Consider the following 21,650-nt stretch of genomic DNA (forward strand, 5'->3'; position numbering starts at 1 on the left):
CACAGATGAACACTCTGTGTGTGTCTACTGCCTTGGAGCCATCCATTTACAGGACTCATGTAGCTTTTGCCACACATTCAGTCCTAGGGTGCTCCAAGAGAGGAAAAACAAATTGATTTTAAAGGGACTGCTTAAACCGTCTTTTGAGGAAGCTATAGATTCAGCTTCCAGTTCTCAGTCGAAATCTAAAGCCTCCAAGTCCAAGAAAAGGTCTCCGGCTCCATCTGCATCTTCGGAGCCTCCAGAGAAAATTACTATATTGGACTCTGCTTTCTCGGCTCCACTGTCCTTGGGGTCACAGGAGGTATCTGTGTTAAGTGAATCGGCATCCGCTCCGATTATTCTCGAACCCATTCGGAGCCGGTCGCCTAGTGTGAGGCATGGTTCACCAGATAAGAGATCCCAATCTCCATCCATCTCCTCCAAATCCTCCAGGCTTTCTGATTTGGATGTTGATAGGGTAGTGCAGAGGCTCCTGCAGTCACCGGTGTTGGACAAATTGTTTTCGGCTCCGACCCAGTCGGCTCTGGAGCCAGTTCCTATGACTGTTTCGATGATTCCTCCTCCGAGCACATCTTTGTCATCAAAGCCAGTATGTTCCGCTCCGAGTGATGTTTTTGTGCCAGCTCCGATACCCCCCTTGGGTTTATCGGTGCCGACCTCTGCTCCGACCATGTCGGTTCCGTACACAGGGTTCAAGACTCGGGTCTCCTCAGTCGGGCCCGAAGAGGATACTTTGGGGCATCTTTCTGTTCCGAGTCTCCCATTCGGTGCATCGGCTCGGGGGACCCCAGTCCCGGTCGTGGCCTTGGAGGTCGGTCGGTCCTCAGACTCGGGGGGGGGGGCCTGCTTTGAGGCCATGCAGAGCGCGCTGGCCAGATCATCAGCTACATCACCCGGGTCGGTCATTCCATCCCCTACCAATCTGGCAAGAGCTTCTGACACTCACCTATCCTTGGACAGTAGAGCGCCAGGCCCTAAGGACACCCCCACGAGTGGTCCCCCACTTTCTGAAAGTCTCTCAGAGCCAGTGCCTGAGGAACCTCCCAGAAAGAAATTGTGCAAGAGGAAGCACATAGACTCCCAGGACGAGTCTCTCACTTCTGATACTGACCTCGAGGAATTGGAAGGATCCCCCAAGTCTTTCTCTGATGATGTTTCCTTCTCCAATATCCTGGAGATACTGAAACAAAGAGGAGACTGGCCTTCCAAAACTCCTTCCAAGGAGGAGTCAGTATTCCTTAATGCTTTTGGTGCTCAACCCTCCGCCTCCTGGGTGTCTCCACCCTTCGATGAACTTCTTGACCTTATTTGTCAAAGGGTGTGGGATTCTGTGGAGCCCGTACCCAAGCGTCCCAACAAATTTCTCTCCGCCCCTCAGGGAAAAGAGTTTCTGTCAAAGGGAGTCCCTGTAGATGCATGGTGGTGGCGGCAGCCACCCAGAAGGAAGTTGCAGAGTCTTTCTCTTTGGTCCATCCTCCTAACAAAGAGTCTAGGACTATGGACTGGTACAGGAAGCATACCCTGTCTTCAGCAACCTTCACTTTACGGTCACTGAATTACTTGTCTCATTTCACTCGACTCCAGAGAGATCTCCTCAAAGAACTGGGAGATACTCTTGCGGGTAACATACCTAAGGCGGTGGCTCAGACAGTTAACGCACAGGTTTCTACCCTCAACTCCATCGCAAACTCGTCCATGCGACTCATTTCGTATGCGGCTGAGGGAGCGAGTAGGGCGACCAGCTCAGGGGTTGCACTTAGAAGTCAAGCCTGGCTGCGCCTGTGTCACTTCGCGGAGGCCTTCAAGTCTTCCTTCACTGATGCCCCATTTGATGGTTTCTCCTTGTTTGGGACCAAAGTGAAAGACACCCTCACCAGGTGCGAGCAAGAGGGAAAGACCCTGTCTGCCGTAGGGGTCTGTTTTTCCCTTCCGTTTAGGCCTTATCCCAAGGCCCAGAGGGGGGGGGGGTGGTTCAAGAAATCACAAAGGTTTTTTCCTGCCGCACAAGGTGAACCCCCCTCCAGAGGCAGGGGAGGGGGGAGTTATTCAGGGAGACGTCACCCCAGAGGCAGAGGGGGCCCCCGCAATTCCGGAGACCGCAACTCCGTCCGTGGCTCCCCATACTCTCATTCCTGAGGGTGTGCCTGACTGTGCTTATCCGGAGCCAGTCAGGGGATGAATTTCCTTGTATCCAGAAGCCTGGGAAAACATTACCCAGGACCGATGGGTATTAAGGATAATTTCCAGAGGTTACCTCATTCCATTCTCTTCAGTACCCCCTCCAATAAAAAAAATCCCGGATGTTCCACCCAGTCAAAGGGATCAAGCAGCCTCAGAGATATCTCAGATGCTAGAAAAAGGAGCCATCCAACCAGTCCCCTCAGATGAAATCAGATTAGGGACTTAATCAAGATTCTTTTTGGTGCCGAAAAGAACAGGGGACAAGAGACCCATACTAGATCTCAGTCAACTTAACAATTACGTACACAAGTCCAAATTCCGTATGGTCACTATACAATCGATTCTCCCATTGTTGGGAGAGGAAGTATAGATGTGCTCCATTGACTTCAAGGATGCTTACTACCATGTCAAAATGGACAGGGCATCCAGGTGTCACTTATGCTTCTGGCTGGGAGCCAGTCACTTCCAGTTTCGAGCCCTGCCCTTTGGTCTTACCACAGCCCCCAGGGTGTTCACCAAGTGTATGGCAGTGGTGACGGCTCACTTGAGACGTCAAGGATTCCAGGTGTTTCCGTACCTGGATGACTGGCTCCTTACTGCCCCCACCAGGCATCAACTAATTCAGACCAGGGATGCTACCATCAGTCTATGTCACCGATTAGGCATCACAATAAACTGGAAAAAAATCTGCCTTATTGCCCTTACAGCATGTCATCTTTATAGGAGCAGAGTTGGACACCATTCAAATGCAAGCATTCTTACCACAAGAAAGGATCACAGGGTTGCAACAACAAATACTCACACTGATGCCCCTGAGACATGCCAAGGCATGATTGATTCTACAACTCCTAGGTACCATGGCGGCGACTATCATGTTGGTTCCTCTAGCGAGATTACACATGAGACTTCTTCAATGGCTCCTCTTTGTTCGATGGTCTCTCCAAAGACTTCCGCTATCCCATCCAATCTTAATGACAGACAGATGCAAGCAGGACCTCCATTGGTGACTGTGCAGCAACAACTTGAACGGGAGAAAGCCCTTTGTTCCACCCGTCCCTGTTGCCACGGTGACCACGGATGCCTCCCAGATGGGGTGGAGGGGGCATTATCTCAGCAGGATGGTCCAAGGCACGTAGCAGGAGCACGAGATACATTTGCACATAAACGTCCTGGAGATGAGAGCAGTGCTTCTTGCATTGCAGGCACTTTAAGAAGTTCTTCCTCTAGGGACTATTGCGATACACTCAGACAACATGTCAGTAGTGTGGTATCTCAACAAGCAAGGGGGAACCCGATCTTACCCACTATGCAGAGAGGCCATGCATGTGTGGCATTGGGCAATAGCTTCCCAACGGTTTCTGGTGGCAATGCACATTCCGGGGAAGATCAATGTAATAGTGGACAAGCTAAGCAGGGAGATTCTTATGCCCTACAAGTGGTCCCTGAATTGCCTGGTCGCAGAGTGAATCTTCAGCAGATGGGGTCAGCCTTGCTGCGACCTTTCTGCCAGCCCTCTCAATGTGAAATGCAGCAACTACTTCTTGCTGATCCCCCCACTGGGAGAATCACCCAGGGACGCTCTGGCTCACAATTGGCCCTCCAGTCTGCTTTATGCTTTCCCTCCATTTCCCCTTCTCTCAAGGGTGATTCAGAAAGCACAATCCTTGGGAAGCAGAATGATTCTGATTGCCCCACACTGGCCTCATCAGGTATGGTTCCCCTTCCTTCAACCTTACATTGTGGATACTCCTTGGATTCTGGAACCTCTTCCAGATTTACTGATGCACATGTCCGGACAGTTCCACCCCTCTCTGAGGACACTCCGGTTGACAGCCTGGCTACTCCACTTCCATTGTTAGTCAGACGTCACAAATTTTCACCAGAAGTGGTCCATATATTATCGTCCTCTCATAAACCATCCACTAGAAAAATCTACTCTAGCAAATGGAAAAGGTTCTCTATCTGGGTTCATTCTAGAGGCAATGATCCCTACATGACTCCAATTGATTCAATTCTGGAGTTTTTGTCTATGCTGTTCTATCAAGGGTCTGCATCAGCCACCATCAAAGTTCAGCTGGCGGCTATATCAAACTTCCACATGGCCAATGAACCTAGCCTTATGGCACACAGACTATGTAAAGCATTCTTTAAAGGTACTCTATTACTTCGTCCTCCAGTATCCCAACCTGTCATGCCCTGGGACCTCAATTTTGTTCTTCAAGCCCTCACTCTTCCACTATTCGAGCCTGCAGCTACCTGTGAGTTAAAATTTTTAACATGGAAAACAGCATTTTTAACAGCAGTCACTTCAGCGAGGCGGGTCTCTGAAATTCAAGCCCTCTCCATCAAACTCCCATATTTGATCTTCCATAAAGATAGGGTCTCTCTTAGACCAAACCCATCATTCCTTCCCAAAGTGGCTTCTGTGTCTAATATGAATCAGTCTACTGAGCTGCCGGTTTTCTTCCCCAACTTTTCTAACAAGGCAGAATTCAGATTTCACCAATTGGATGTACATAGACAGTTACGCTTCTATCTATACCGGACAAAAGATATCCGGAAATCTGACCAACTCTTTGTCTCCTTTTCAGAAAACCAGTTTAGTTCTCCGGTATCCAAGGTCACGCTCTCTAGATGGATAGCCAGCTGTATCTCCTTCATCTATCAGACAGCAGGTAAAAATTTGCCTTTTCCAGTAAAAGCCCATTCCACAAGAGTGGTCTCCACATCCGCAGCCTATCAAGCTAGATTGTCAATGGATGATATATGTGCTGCAGCCACTTGGGCTTCTCCTCACACCTTTGTTTCTCATTACAAATTGGACGTGGTTTCCAGGAGCAGATCTTCATTTGGCTCCACAGTTCTCAGGAGTATTTTCCTATGAGCCACCCAGGATGTAGGTGCTAGGGACGCTGTCCCATGGGTAAGAATGTAGGCAAGATAGGACTACATAACATCAACAAGTTATGTACTCACCATAACATTCAATGTATGTAGTCCATCTCGCCTCACATTCTTACTTACCCTCCCGCCTTCCCCCTGTCTGGAGGATTTGAAAGTTAGGTTGTCTCCTACAGAGTCCCTTTGGATAGTTTTTTGTTTGTATTGATGTGAGGTATGTATGAAGTAATTTTGTTGTTAGCAGCAAACTAGATCTGGGGATATGGAGCAGTGTACCATGGGATACCCTCTTAGCCCAGCCAATCAGAGACTTTTGAGCTAGTAAAATAGGCAGAGTCAGAGCCGATATTCGGCTCCGAACCCACAGGTAAGAATGTGAGGCGAGATGGACTACATAAATCGAATGTTATGGTGAGTACATAACTTCTTGTTTCCTTAGTATAAATGAGATGTTGACTTTGATAGTTTTATTTTTTGCTTCTAAACACATGTGTCATGAACACCAAATTGATCAGGGTCAAGTATTTAGGTTTTACCTCCTCTGCCCATGTGTTAACTAAAATGACCAATATGGTATGTTGTTATTATGCTAAGGTTGAATGCTGTTTAGTTCGGTGTTCCTATTGAAGCTTACAGAAACATGTTCAGAGAAAATAGAGCAGTGTTAGCTATTTGATTGTAGACATAAATACTAACAGGTGAGTTACTGGATGTCAAGTTACTATTTTTGAAGTGCTAAGAGATCTTCTGACAAGAGACTAAACACTCAGTATTTTACCTGAGGATATCAGAATTTATTTAATATATTAGGAGGGAAATGTTGTTAAGGAAATGGAGAAAAGGCAAATGGCATGTAATGAGCAAGGCAAACCTGCATGAAAATGGGGTACTCAACACCACAAATGCATATAAAAGAACGGCTGAGGCAGTCTCAACCTCAACAGTACATATCAACGTCATGGAGTAAAATGTTCTTAGTTTAACCAAATCAGGCATATATGATATAATTGCTCACAGTGTTCAAAGCTATGTGATGGAGCCAACAGAGGTAACAACACAGTAATGGTAGACTGTATTGAAACTTCTGCTGTGCCTGTTCCATATTATCATAGTGGCCTACATCTAATCCTGGTAGAGGTTAAAGAAACAATTGCAACGAGGGATACTGCAGAAGATATAAGTATTTTAAGCATGCAGTTGTTAGAGACAATTATTTGCATGAGTCATTCATTCTAGGTAGGACCTTTTCAGGTGCCACTGGTCAGGGATCATTTAGACTGGGAAGAAGGTCAAAAAGACGTAGGTTATATTTTTTTATTATATCCTAGAAGATGTTCTAATAAGTAATGGCTTTGGTGACATAGAAGCTTGTTTGGATGCAGCCAGGTAGGAAGGAAATCCTGTGGGGAAGGTAATAGAAAGAGATTCAGCCACTATCCACACCTCCTACTGATGCTGGCTATGTGACTACTTTGGGGGAGAGGTAGGCAGAAGCAAAAACATGAGCCAGGGCCACAGCTATCAAAAGGTATTGGATTTTCCCTGGAAGGAGCTACTTCAGGGGATGAGATGGTTGGTAGCAGCAGTAAAAATTAAAAAAATTAAAAAGACAGTTCTTGAAAAATACTGAAATTCCATTGAAAGCAGAGAAAGGAAGCATATTGGAGAAGGAATTGTGACAAATACAGCTCTCAGCGTTACCTTAGAGGACTTGAGGGATGTATTTGAGGAAATTTCTGACTTTTCAGGGCAGAGGGACTCTGTAAAATTGGACAAGAGATTACTGTTGACATAATGAACTCCTAGCAGAGTAATACAGTAATAGAGGGAGAAGTGAAACAGCTAGGCATTTTTGGCTATAGCCCATGATATACATTTTCAGGACATCTGTGCATAGTGTTCAAAAAGGTAGGCTTATGCAAAACTTTTATTGGTCAGTAATCGTAGAGGATATAAGAGGGTACTATAAAATATGTGAGCTTTATCAAACATTTAGCAAGGCAAGAGACAGATCTGAGGCTGCTTTGATACCATTGTCTGTTGCTGAGGAATCATTTTAGAGGGTAGGCATAGGTACTATGAAGTATGATGTTACTCCAAGCACCACAAGTAAGAGGTATAGCTTGGTGATAGAAAACTATGCTAGTAGGTAACATAGAGATGTGGCTTTGCCCTGTTTTGAGGTAGGAGATACCACCATGGGTGTACCTGAGCTCATCTGATCTCAAGAGCCATGCAAAGTTGAGCATGTTTAGTACTTGAAATGGAGACCACCTGGGAATACCAAGTCCTGTAAACTATGTTAAGGTAGAAAAGGTGTTAAATATTTTGTTAGAAATATTCAGCATGGTGAGTTTTCACTGGTATACACTGATGGTCAGAGGGGTTAACTTTATGTCAGACCTGCAAACCTCTTTGCGGAACCTCTGTATGATAAAGTAGTTAAACACCCTCTGTAAAAAAAAAAAAAACAGTGGAGAGGAGCTATGGTTCTTGGATCTGCTTCATTGCCCACAATACATTAAATGATTTATTAATCTAAATTAAAAAAAATCTTAAAATCTTATATTCTGATGTCCACCAGAATTATGATCTCTTGAGTTACACCACTAGTAACAATCACATTAAAATATAAAAATGGCACACAAATATAAATCACAAAGCAATTCAGTATGTGCATCTTTGTCTCAGTAGCATGCAGGAAATAAGAACTTATGTTCTGAGTATGGGCTTATACCCTCCACACCAAATAATAGGCTTAACATTGAATAACACATCAAGCAAAGTCTTTGGCCTAGCTACCCAGACTCCTTTTTATGTGTCTCTCTTTCTGTGTTTCAGTGCCTTCTATTGCTTAATAGCCCATTATAACTATACCTTAAATAAAGTTACACACACACACACACACACACACACACACACACACACACACACACACACACACACACACACACACACACACACCTATCAAGCAGAGTACTTCCCTAGCAACTTTTAAAACCAGTCTGGGTTATTGGATGGGTGATCACAAATTCTCGCCAGGGATATGTGGAGCAAGTCTTCTTAATGCAGGACTTTGTTATTCTCTCACAGGTATTGGTGATGTGGCTGACCTTATTGATGGTCTCCTTGGCTATAAGCTAAGCAGGACCGAATAAACCTATGAACCTAAGAACAAACAGAAGATAGGAAAGAAAACATCTTTTTACAGATAGTCTTCCTCTAACTAGTATCTGAATTAAAATAATTACTGATCCTATCTAAACTTGCTGAATTTTTGGAATATTGGCAATGTTAACTTGTAGAGAACTCACAGGTCAAAGGCTGCAGTGGACTTGTCTTATTTTCTGCTCCCTATCTTTTTCAGCTTTTCATACAGATAGCAGATGCAGCTGTGCAGAGGGACACATTTTTATTTTATTTTTTTTATTTTTGTTTATCCTTTGTTGACCAGGTTAGACCCTCTAGTATTCAGAGAGACCCGAGGTGGTATTTATACTACTGCATTTGCACACTAATGAGCCTGTTTTTCTGGTCTTGGCTTGCTACCTCCGTAAATATTTTTTTTTTAATTGCACTTTTATGACTGGTTAATTTGCTGGTCTAGGAAAAGTCATAGATCTTGTAAACACAGGGTAAAATAATTCATTTTTACATCCTGTGTGCAATTACATAAAGCATGTGTGTAAGCATGAAGTTACAAATGTATATGTTTTGATACATTTTATATAAAAACATAATAGATTTCACATATCTTTGTATACCACTGAGGAGCACAAATATTGCAGATTAAATCATGTTTTTCTTTTTTTTGTGTGTGTACCTACTGCAAGTTTTAAAAGCCTTAACTACAGCTCTCTGATATGTCACATTTTGACACAGAAGACAGTGGCATATTTATTCTATGTAAAGCACCCCTCCCATTCTCAATCAACTTCTCTGTTGTAGAGGTTTAACTCTGCTATTGGGACCATACTGACAAAATTTGCAGAAAAGTTTAAACAGGAGATGGACAAGTATATTCACCAACCCCTCTTTGCATACAAATATGTATCTTGCCAACTAACTTTTTTTTTTTCGTTATTTGAGACACCTTATGATTCTAGGGTGAAGGGACCTCTACATTTAATCCATGATAAGTGGGAGGTCATGCTGAAGTTTAGGAGTAGGCTTATGGAGCTCATGGGGTTGGCCAGTAGTACACAGCACAAGCACAAAGATAACAAAACATTTGGTGTAAAAGAACATCGAGACCCCAGGAATATACAATGTGACAAAAGGTGCTTATTTCTTTTGATCAGAATATGCTGCGGCTAATATAGGAGGGACTCTTCACTGTTGTGATGAAGATAAGGGATGTTAATTATGTGATGGAGTTGCAAGGTAGAAGGCAGAGACACAAGCTCTGCCATGTCAATGTGATAAAGCTTTACCCTGACAGAGAGAGACTCTAGTACTTAGTACATGCAGTCAGTTGCACAGTGAATTGGAGGGAGATCTGGTGGTAAATCTCCTCAGTGAGACTCAAACTGATATCTCAGTGGCTTACGTAGCATTGTGACAGCAGCTATGCTCCCTACGGGTTCAAGAAATGTGAATAGTGCTACATGGGTTTGATTATATGAGGTGTTCTGACTTGCAGAATACATGGTAAACACATACACACAATGTTCAGACATACAGGCTCCTTACAAGGTACTTGAGCAAGTCTAGCAAACCATGTTGGAGGAACTGCAGAAAATATTAAATCCTCATGTAATCCCAGAGTCTGTTAGTCCCTGGCTGCCAGTGTTGATGTCAAAATAAGATGGAAACACTAGGTTCTCTGAAGGCCATATGAAACTAAACAATCACAGAATAGCAGAAGCTTACTCTGTACCCAGGACAGATAATAGTTTAGAGCAGCTGAATAGGGCAAAATACCTGACCACTGCTGACCTAACTAAGGGTTACTGGCTAGTGCTCCTAATACCTGCAGCAAAGGAGAAGTCAAAATTTGTACCTCGTTTGAGTTCAATGAATTCACTTAAATACATTTTTGAATGAAGAATCCTGCAGAAACTTTCCAGAAGCAGTTAGACTACATCCTAGTAGGATGTGGAGCCTATGCCTATAACTGATCCTGGCAGGAACACGTGCAATACATTAGAAAGGTAACGAGCAGATTAAAAGTGGATATGTTAATTATCAATGCAACCATTTGCCTGGTGGGAATGGCAGAAGTAGTTTACTTTTATCATCATATGGGTGGTTACAAAATATGGCAAGAGTCTGCCAAATAGAAGTCTATACAGGCATGTCTTTCCCAACTTTGGGAGGGTGGCCTAATGGTAAGGTGTTTGCCTTACAAACACAAGGTGCAAGGTTTGAGTCTCACAAGGGATACTTGGCTAGGCTTACAATGGCTCGCAAGGGCAGTTAGCCTAGTACGCACCTATGAACCTAAAAAATCAGATTAGTACATTCATTATGACAGCAAGATATTACAACTATTGTGTCCATCATTACAATATCATAGCCACTCCCATGGACATTTCTCGAAAGAATAGGACAGATTTATCTGGAGTCTGGATTGTGAGCATGCATCATACCTCTCAACTGCCCAGATTTTGAGCTCATATTTTTGGTCTGTTCCTCATAATATTTGTGGTTATCTGGCAAATCACTGGGATGATCTGAGGATTGATATCACTAAATGATGACATTCATTTGGATTTCAGACTTCAAATTCTTCAGAAAATGTATGTTAAAACAAATCCTGTTACTCTAGCAACTTTCTAAGTTTATAAGAGCAATATTTAAAATCTGTCAGTATTTTTGGGCCTTTGTCCCCCCATTTTGTTGGCTTTGTCCAGATTTTTTGCACTAAGAGGTTGAGAGGTATGGCATGCATTCAGAAACTCAGGGAAACCCTGAGTGGACCATAATTATAGCCATGAGATTGTTATGCAGGTAGATTTTAAACCCTGGACTGGGAACAGTAGACAGCCACAGGAATGTAAACCCTGGACTGAGAGCTGTACTCAGTCGCCATTGTTTAAAACCCTGGACTGGGAGCTCTTCCCAGTCGCCAGTGTTTAAAACTCTGGACTGGGAGCTGTGCTCAGTCATACTTCTTTAAAGTGAGAAGAACACCCTGTAGTGTACATTAATCATGGACACCAACCAAGAGAAAGCCCATGTACAACGGTGAAAAAAGCATGTTCAGGAATGCTATGATCACTCAAAAACTCCAAGCTATTGGTACTGTAAGAAATTCATATCGGTGACAGATCACAATCTCTTAAAGTAGATGTAAGAGGCCACTGGACAGACTAGCAAGTTTCATACATGCAGTTTGGAATTACAGCCTTATATCATGACCACCAGCATAGTAATGGTGTCAATAATATAAACACAGATGAACTTTCTACTCAAGGAATCAGGCAGCATGACTTCTGGCATAAATTCTGATACACCCATGCTTTGTTTGATGAAGGTTTCACAACAAAATTCATTTGAGTTGAGGAAAGTTAGAAATATAAAAAGTTGTTATAAGCTTGGAAAAATATAAAAACTCAAGAAAACTGAATTAGGTTGTAGTAAAGCTACAGTGAATTGAAAAAAAATAAGACATTCATTAAAAGACAAAAAACAAAACAAGATGCATTGTACTTGCCTTTTAGAAACATAATAATTTAAAAAAATGTGTCAAATTCTATCTAAAATGTACATGTGCTGCTGAAGGGGATATTGTAGCTTAAAAGTGAAATTAGCTGTCTTGCACACAACTGAAATGTTTGAAGCTTAATGGTCCTTAAAGAGACTACTCTACCACCCCCCGCTTTTTTTGGTTTAGCATTTATTATTTATTTATGTTTGTCTTCTAGACAGAGCAGTGGACTAAACAGACTCTATTAAGAAATATTTATTGTAAATTCATTTAGTTTGGAAAGCTAATACTCTAGGTTAAGGAATATTAACTTTTCAGAGACTTACTCCTCCCAAGAAATAAGTAACTAGGAAAAAGAGAATATTTAAATTCTAAACTAAAGCCAACAGGAAACCTTTAGACAGAGAGAGAAGAGAGAAAAATGAGTTTATTACTGGATGCTCGAGACTTGAAAGTCAAGTCGAATAAATAGCACAACCATAGCATACTCAAAAAATAAACTGAATTCTGAAACTCCCCATGGGTCTGGAACAGGGGTAAATCCAGACAGCTGGTAATGTCTGTATTCAACACTCCAGCTGTTGGAGTGCAGGATTCTTACAGTTTGACTGAACCTGCTGAGTCTTGAGCTTGTAATTGCAAACTGGGAAAAACTACTAGTTGAGAGAGTGTTGGATTTTCCTGATGGAGCATGACAGACAGGCAGACAGACAGGGCAACATAAAGAAGTAGATTTTATTCTAATACTGAAAGTTAATAATATCATAGCTTTCAGCTGTCCCTAACTCAAATCCATAATTTTGTGTCAAAATGTTGCTGTGCCCCTCATAAAATTTGTAATTTTTGCAGCAAAGCAACAATACGTAAGTCACTAAAAAGTAGAAGTAATTGCATTTACAGACTTCATGTTCTTCAGAAATTAGCATATTAATACAGACCCATTTACTATTAACGTTTTTTTGTATGCATGACAGTTAGGGCACATTACATCTTTTATCAAAATTAGTTAGGACCAAGACTAGTTGACAGAGTTTGCTGTGTTCTTTCTAAAATTAACTTTTTCATTTTGTGTACAAGATCATTCCTATTTGCTTGTTTACTTTTTAAGTGAGATGCTTTAGCTAAAGAATTTTAGTGTTCATTTTCAAATATCTGTGACTGGTGATTTGTTTATTTATGAACTTAACAATCCCTTGGAGATCCCTTCCTCCCTCCATCCGTATCACCACCAACCTCCCTGCTTTTAAAAAATCACTGCACTCACGACTAACATCCTCATGGGAATGCTCCTGCTCCCACCCCTCCTAGCCTATTCTTCACTTCCTATAGGCAACTTTACCATATATTACCAGACACCAAATAATAAGCCAACTGTAATGACATCTTATAATTCTCTTATCCTACTATTCCACTCAAGAAACTATATATTTACTGCAGCAATGCTTTGTTTTTCTACAAAATTTAACCTAAACATTTTTATTATATCTGCTTAAATCTCTTAAATCTTAGTTTTCTACAAAATGAAACCTAAAAATTGCATTGTAAATGCTTAATCTTTGTTTTGCCTTGAACCCACAAATGACTGCAATTGTAAACTGATGTAATCTTTTTGTTACCACTGTTTTAAAGCTTTGTCTTTAACCTACAAATGATTGAAATTGTAAACTGCTGTAATCTTTTTGTAACCTTTGTTTTGGAGATTTTCTCCCCAGGACTCTATTGAAAATGGGTTCTTATTGGCCCAATGGACTATCCTGGTAAACCAACTGCAAATAAACAAACAAAAATAAATAAAACAATCCCATGTAAGGATATATGTATATATTTTTTACCATTTTTCTTTGGTGTAGCTATACTTTCATCATGTAGTCTGTTTTTCTTCTAATTCTAAAATACTAATTTTTTACTTACTTCAGTGGAACTGTATTTAACTTTAATATACATGTGTTTGCATTTATTGTATGCTGAGCAACTGTCCAGCTACTTTTTAGTTATGTGTTATCTGATCCTGCCATCTGAAGATGCAATTGTTGAAGGAAACAGGCTGTAATACAGATAGGTTCTGTATTCTGCAACATATTTCAACACCTAAAATGTCACAGAATGCAGCACAATAAATCAGTCAGTAACTCAGTTAATACGACACTAAATCAATAAATATCTAAAGGCTCTTATATTCATCCAAAAGGTAATAAAACAAAATGGACCAGGATAAGGTTCTTGTAGAGTGTATACGGTTTGGCAAACAATATAAAATCACAAAATAAATACCATAATTAATGAGACTGATTATGATATACACCACAGATTAACAGATCAGACTCATATGAGTGATTGATCACTAATGTTCAAGGTCTGTGGTACAAACATCCTTACAGAAGGGCATAACAACAACAGGGTGCCAAGATTTGGAAACGTGGCCTGTGGTTCAGTGAGAGCCCACTTAATGCTGTTTAACAGGCACCCAGGTATGTTGTCAAGACCCATGCAGAAAATAGTTTGGGTTTTTGAGAACATCTTAAGAACATATTATTTATTGATGATAGGGATTGTAAGGGATTCTGGATGACTAGCATTGGAATAGATGTTTTGTGGGTGAAATTTGCAGATAATTTGTTTGCTAGTATATTTACAATGGCATCTGTGTCAGAGTTGAGCAGCTGTTAAAAAAAAGTTCAGAGTAATGCTGAGTGTTATTTCTTTGTTTTCTGACATAGTAAAAGAAGAGTTTGTAATTATCCTTCAATTTAGAAGGTAGTCTCCATTTATTCTTTGCTTTACTATTCTGTTTCTTGGTGATATTTTTTCACTGTCCTCAGTCTGAAGAGTTCTAGGTGTACTATACAGTTTAAGAAGTTTTTTCTCGTTTTAAAGTTTATGTCAGTTGATCACCAGAAGAGTTTGCTTTTAAATTTCACATTATATTTGGCTCCCATTGGGACCGCTGGATCGTTGCATTTGTCTGTGTGGGCATAAAACCCCTTAGGCCAGATGGCTGCTATGTCAGGGTCAATGGTAATGATGTTGTAGGTCCGTTTACAGATTTCGTCATATAACAGTGTAAGGTTTGCCCTTTTGAAGTCCTTAAATATGGAGACTTGGCAACAGGGTATATGGTGGTTTGAGAGTAAATGTCACTAGTTTATGGTCCAACTTAATTGGACAAGGTAAGAATAAGGGAGTGTAGTAGGTAGAAGAAATATTGGTGAGAACCAGATCCAGAATATTTTGTCTTCTACTGGGTTTACTCACTACTTGATCCAGGAAATTCCTATTTATCAAATCTAAAAATCTTTGTGCAAAGTCAATAGGGTAAATATGTCCAGTATAAGTCTCTCAAACAAAATTAATATGCCATCGAACAACAAGGGCAGATCATGATCCATAAGGCGGACAGACACATCTTCATCCTTGAAGTTACTAATGGCCTATGCCAATGATTCCAGGTAATGGACAAACAGAAAAGTGGAAAAATTTGTGTCAAATGGGCATGTAAATCTCAAATGAAATATAAATTACTGAGGTGATTCACATAACCCTAGTTTTCTTCCTAAAAGTGATCATCCCATAGTAGAAAACTGCATATTACAGGGTTACATCTATGATTTTATATTGTATGCCAGGCAGTGTACACTTTACTAGGAATCTTATCCTGATCCATTTAGCTTTTATTACCTCAGATTACCCCCTCAGATATTTGCACTATTCATAAAGGGGTTACCTTAGTCAATATCAAGTGTATGAAAAATGGAGTCATTGAATGCTTAAATGTGTACTATTGTTTTTTTTTTCCAGTAAATAGAAATTACCTGCAACATACAATATAGAAAGCACACCCCACCTTGATGGGACTGCTGCATATCTACAAGTCAAGCTCCACTCGAGTAACTCACACGCATGGCCTCAACTTGGTATTTGACATCAACAGGACTTGTTGTTGTGACAGATTTGTGTCCCAGAGACTCACCCATCTATGGAACAGACTCCCTCTCCATGTCAAGCAGGGTACTTCTTTACCCTTTTTAAGTGCAACCTGGATAACTGGATGGGAAGCAGAAAATATACCCCTGGAATTCCACCCATGTCCCTGCTGGACAGGGGCTTTGGGTGCTGACATTTCTAAACATGGGCTAAACTCTTAGCTAGGCTTATAAGGGCCTCAGAGCCAATAGCCTAGTAGCCTCCTATGATCCTATAAGGTTGTCAAGGAACTCAGCACTTATGACACTAGTTCCCTCTCCTTTTTTGACCATTACATGGTATCTGTAGTCAAGAAATCCTTCTACTTGTCACATCTAGTAGCTAAAGGAATTTCATTTAGATTTGAAGTGATTATCCTTCCCCTTTATTCTGCACTGATCAGACTCGACACTCCATTTTATATGCATCTCACTAGGCATATCAACAAACTCAAAAATCCCCAGCGCTCCTAACAAAGAAGATCTCTGGTCTTAAGAACCTTAGTTATCAGGTGATACTAGAAGCTGTGTCCCTGTACTCTGTCTTACACACTCCTGAGGGTGGTTGTGTGCCTCACTTACTATGCTAGTAGAGATTCCATGGTTCTTGACCAACTATATATTACTAAGTGAATAGCTCAGCTAATACTAGAACTAGATCTAAACCTTCATCATCAAATGAACAGAAAATAAATAATGGTGAGATAAGTTCATGAACCACTGCCTCCCCTTCTCTGGAACAAACCTCCTCTGCAGGTTAAACAATGTAATTCTATATCTTCCTTCAGGCTAAACTTAGACAACTGGATGGCTGCTCTCAAGTTTACCCCAAGATGAATTGGCCTGTTCTTCCATGAGAAAAGAAAAAAGCCTGAGAGTGGCTTTTGGCAAAACTACATGATCTTTCCACTAAGTTACCATAAAACTCTTATGAAACCTATTAACCCGTGTTCTGGGATAAACTTTTACTTAAGAATTTTTCCTACATTGATTGCTCCATTTATTAGGCATATTTCAGGTTTGGCCTTCTACCAGTAGAGAGAACTCTATCTGGCACATATATAGCTCATTTAAACTCCCTACTAGATGCATTGACGCCCCTTTGCAGCACTCATGAAAGACCATATCAGGGAACTACTATCTTGGATAGCCAGAAAAAAAACAAGTAGCCATAGCATGATGTTTTGTTTTCTAGATCCTAAAGCTTTCACCATTTTGCTTAGCAATGTATACAATTTTTCTTCTCATCTCTGCTGGCCAGTATGATTCCTGGAGCTGTATGACTTTTTTCTTTGTTTTGTTTTTTTCCATCCTGCAGTGCATTGCACAAGTGACCATCAGCTGCCACTAGTGCCTGTGCTTGTTTACTTGGTCTACCAAGCTCTCCTATCCACCCCCAGACTTTGACCCATGCTGTGGGCCAGTGAGATGATCAAGGATATCATGCTGGCAGCATTTTTCTACTTTAAGCCCTGCTCCCCATGCACATGCCTTAATAACACCCATGGCTAGGTGTGTAATGGTAGATCACCATCTACCTCTCACTTATGCAAGGGGCTTATACTGGAAAGGAACCCTGCCCACCCTGAAGAAGTACTTTGCAATGGTTTTCCCCAGCCTCTGCCAGGGAACTTTAACTCCCTCCTCCCTTCCCACGATATGCACACTGATATTCTCTGCCAGTGCTTCAGACACCTGAGCTGAACCTCATGAACCTGAGTCATCTGTATTGTATCCAGGAATTTATCCCTCTATGCCATGGTGCTGACTGAGTTACAGGACTTTGGTATTGTGATTAACATCAAACAAGTACCGGACTTCAGTTATTTTGGTCATGTGTGAATGGCAAGCTTTCCTTCTTGATTTAGAATCCTTAATATCTCAGCTTTAACCTGAAAATATTATATTATTATAATCTAAGTGGTCACCTTGGGTAAGCATGTGGTATCAAATTTACCCATAAGCCCCTGTCATAGATTAGACAGAATTGACATAATGTGATGGAGGGATCTTACTTAAACATGGAGGCCCCTTATGTTTCCATCTTTCCTGTCATATCACCCCTTTTTTGTTTCTTTTGTTTCTTCATAGTCCTAGAGACTTGTGTTAAGGGTTAGGATAACCCTTTATTTCTTCATTTTATGAGTTAATAATAGAACTATTAAGGCAGCTTTTACAATGAGGTCCATTATCTTTAATATGCACAGTCCATTGTAAGTAAATGTTTTATGCGTATAGTTTTATTAGTTATTATCTTTATCCAAATGTCTTCCTGAGCCCCCTACGTCTGTTTCCTTATTTTGGTAGTTTAGCACTTACTCACCAGGAGAATTCAAAATGTGGTTACTGTGTGGCGATAATTATCACTCATAATATACTCAGGAAATGTGAAAAAGTAACTAATAAGTCAAAAGGAAGGAATTATAGCAAAGAAAACAGATAGTGAAACCATCCTCTTTAGCAATCAAGTTAATTTTGCAGCTGATATACACGCTGTACATGGAGGACATATATTTTTGCACTTTTCTGCCTGAGGTGAACTGGTGGCATTTTTCTGTTTGGTCTCTCACTCTAAATAAACCTTTTAGCTAAATTTGCAGCATACATTTTCATCTGATGGACTCATGCACCTGACTAGCTATAGTGCGCACCGAGTGGTCTCAATAATGTATGTTTACCTCTTTATTTATCTCTTTGGTTTAACTCTAGTTGGTTGTTAGACCAATGTCAAATTGTTACTGCTTTTAAATTTGCACTAGTTTCTCACTGTTTACCTGGATAGAATTGTTTCAATAAATAAAAGTATGCACTGTTTAAAAAAATATTAATCTCAAATAGTAGTCTGTCCTGGAGCCCTGTCGACACTATTAGTGTAAAATAATATCAGTGATGTTGCATGCCAGTCACGGAGAGATGACTCACTCTGAAGATATAGTAGGCCTAGAGTTTGGTGGGCTGGAAATCTTTGGCTTAAGGTCTGCCCCGAGCGTGTGCTCTTGAATTTCATTAGCTCTTTTTTTAACAGAACATATCAGATACATTATTAGGAACGTTTATCCTGCTATCCACTATATTTTGTCAAAAGAAACTTGCTTTCATTGCCTCTGAGACACTGCATCAAACTATTACTGAGCTGCTTCATGTAACCAAAAGGTATGGAGTTTGATTCCTTCCACAACCGCTTGTCTACTGTGTGACTCTGAGCAAGTCACCTCTCCATACAGTGCTACTGGGTTGTCCCTGAAAAGAGAAACTTGCATCCAGATGGCTTATTCAATTAAAAAATATATGTAAAAACAACATAAATGTCCTTCTTGTTTCTGCACATTTCATATTCATAAAGTTATTGCCCTCTTAGAGCTTGTACTTTTCCTTTATAAAGATAATTTCCCACAGTGTCCCTCCCACCTCAGGGGCTACTAAGGTTCCTGGGAAACAAGTGTATAAGACACACACACACACACACACACACACACACACACACACACACACACACACACACACACACACACACACACACACAATCTATTTATCTATCTGTCTGTCTATCTGTCTATCTGTCTGTCTAGCTCCACCTTGTTTCCGCACATTTCGTCTTCACAAAGATACTGCCTTCTCAGAGCTTGAAGTTTTCCTTCACACAGCTGAACATTTCCCACAGTCTCCCACCCCTCTCAAGGGCTATAGCCATAAAGCGTCTCTTTCCTATCTAGCTAATATTACAGGTGAATTTAACTTCTTAATTTGTATTTTGTCTGATATATTTGTCATTGGCTATTCATTCCACCTGAACTAGGTTGATCTGTTTAATATAATTGCCATTTGTTTGATCAGCTTGAAGGAGCTATATTTTGGGGGAGAATATCCTGTATGGTTTCTTTTTAAATGAGGAGCCCCATAACACAAAGTGACTGTTTTGTTACAGGACCTAAACTGAGACACTTGAGGGCCACCCCGAGAAGCCAGGTCTGCAATCCCATTCTCCCGGCCCCCATAGGAGTGGAGATAGGGTCGCCATTTCATCTCACACTGGAGCTGGCAGGTTGGCCTCCCATCCTTCACCCAGCACTGTGGGGATGCCATTCTGTGAACAGCAGCACCCAGGAGACAAGAGACCACATGCCAGGAGGCTCAAAGTGATGCACATTTGTCAGCACCTGGCACCATGGGGAAGAGAGACTGAGGTGTGCTGCAAAATGTGCAGAGATTGGGGGACCCAGGACTATCTCCCCTGTGAGTTTGAAAGCCCAAGGTGCAAGACAAAGAGGAGAACCAGTGTCACAGAAGTCCGGATGAGGGATTGTCTGAGGCTTTGCGGCTCAGCAGAGTTCCATGAGGCTGGGAAAATCTCCTGAGAGGATCCAAGAGCATGTGCAACACTGCATGATTTGGCAGCAGTCAGGAGATATGTAACCCTGGAAAATAGCTCTCTCTCTTCTAGGTAGAAGTTTAGGCCTGGAGGAGGTCCATCCCGATGGAAGTCTGGAAGGGAGACAGAGGTGGAAAGCGACTGGGACAGGACAGCTCCCACCTGGGTGAGGAGATATGGCCCATGCCCCCTCTGGGAAGGAAGTCTGGAAGGGGTAGAGAGGCAGATAGTGGCAGGGCTGGGTAAGGGGTATCAGGCAGAGCTCCCCACAATGGAAGTGCTTAAGGGAGCAACTGGCGGAGAACAGCAGGGCCTGGAGAGATCCTGCCTGGGTGAAAGGGATCAAGCAGAGCTCCCCATGATGGAAATCCTTGAGGAAGCACCAGGGTGGATGGCAGAGGGGCTTGGACAGCTCCTGCCAGGGCAAAGACATCCAACTTCACCCCATAACCGATGGCATCCTTGAAAGATCTCAAAGTCCCCAGAGCTACTCTGGATGGGAAAGCAGGGGGACTCTAAAGCCTTCATGAGAGTGGAGTTGCCCCTCAGTAGCCGAGGGAAGTTTTGGAGGGGTGGACAGGATCAGATGGAAGCTCCCCTGTGAAGGTCAGAGGGCATGAACAATCCGGCATGATTTGGCAGCCTGCAGGAGACATGGAGGTGGTGGAGTCCCCTGACATGGGGGGGCCACAGCTGGGGAAGGTCTTTTGGTCAGGTCGAAGGGGAGGCATGTAGGGGTCGGCCCTGACAGAAGTCAGTAAGGATGCACTGGGCAGATGGGTGTAGGGCCTGGAAACCACCTGCCTGAGTGAGTGGGGTCAGGCAGAGCACCCCATGACAGAAGTCCTGGAGGGAGTGACTGATGGATGGTGGCAGAGCATGGAAGGCTCCTGCCAGGGTGAAGGCATTCAACCTTACCCCATATCCAGTGACATCACCAAAAAATTGCAAAGTCCCCAGAGCTGCTCAGGGTAGGAAAGCAGTGGGACTGGCTGCCCTGAGAAGCCAGGTCACCATTCAGACTGAGCAGTCTAAACTGGGACATTTCTGTGTCACAAAGACAATGTTTGCGATTCCAGGACAGAGACTTGCAAACCGGGACTGTCCTGGAAAAACTGGGACTGTTGGTCACCTTGCCATAAAAAACATTGTTGGTCATACCTTAACTTTATTAGATGTATAGTATAGTCAGGTAGAAATGTGAACTGAACCCAGTTCACACTGTGTGCTGCTCCACACATGCTGCAACACTCCCTGCCTTTTCTATCACAATTTTCTTCTTCTTTTTTAATTCTTTTCTCCATGATGTAGCTGTTATTGTTGTGAATGTGTTCATGTATCTGTACTGTTTTATTATAATTGATTTGTTGATGTTGTATTGTCGTGCAGTCATTGTTTGAAATAACAGTAGCAAGTACTATTGTTTCTTTTATTTTTTAACAATATTTTAAAATGAAATATAAATATTTTTTCAGCTGTATAGCACTGAACAAATCAGGCACAAATCTCAACAGAATTACAGACAAATCCAAAAATAATCAGGGACAATCAATGACACTTTTAAAATATTACTACTATTAATCTG

Source organism: Protopterus annectens, chromosome 16.part0 (assembly GCF_019279795.1).
Source record: "Protopterus annectens isolate FY-2018-M chromosome 16.part0, PAN1.0, whole genome shotgun sequence".
Taxonomy (NCBI): Eukaryota; Metazoa; Chordata; order Ceratodontiformes; family Protopteridae; genus Protopterus; species Protopterus annectens.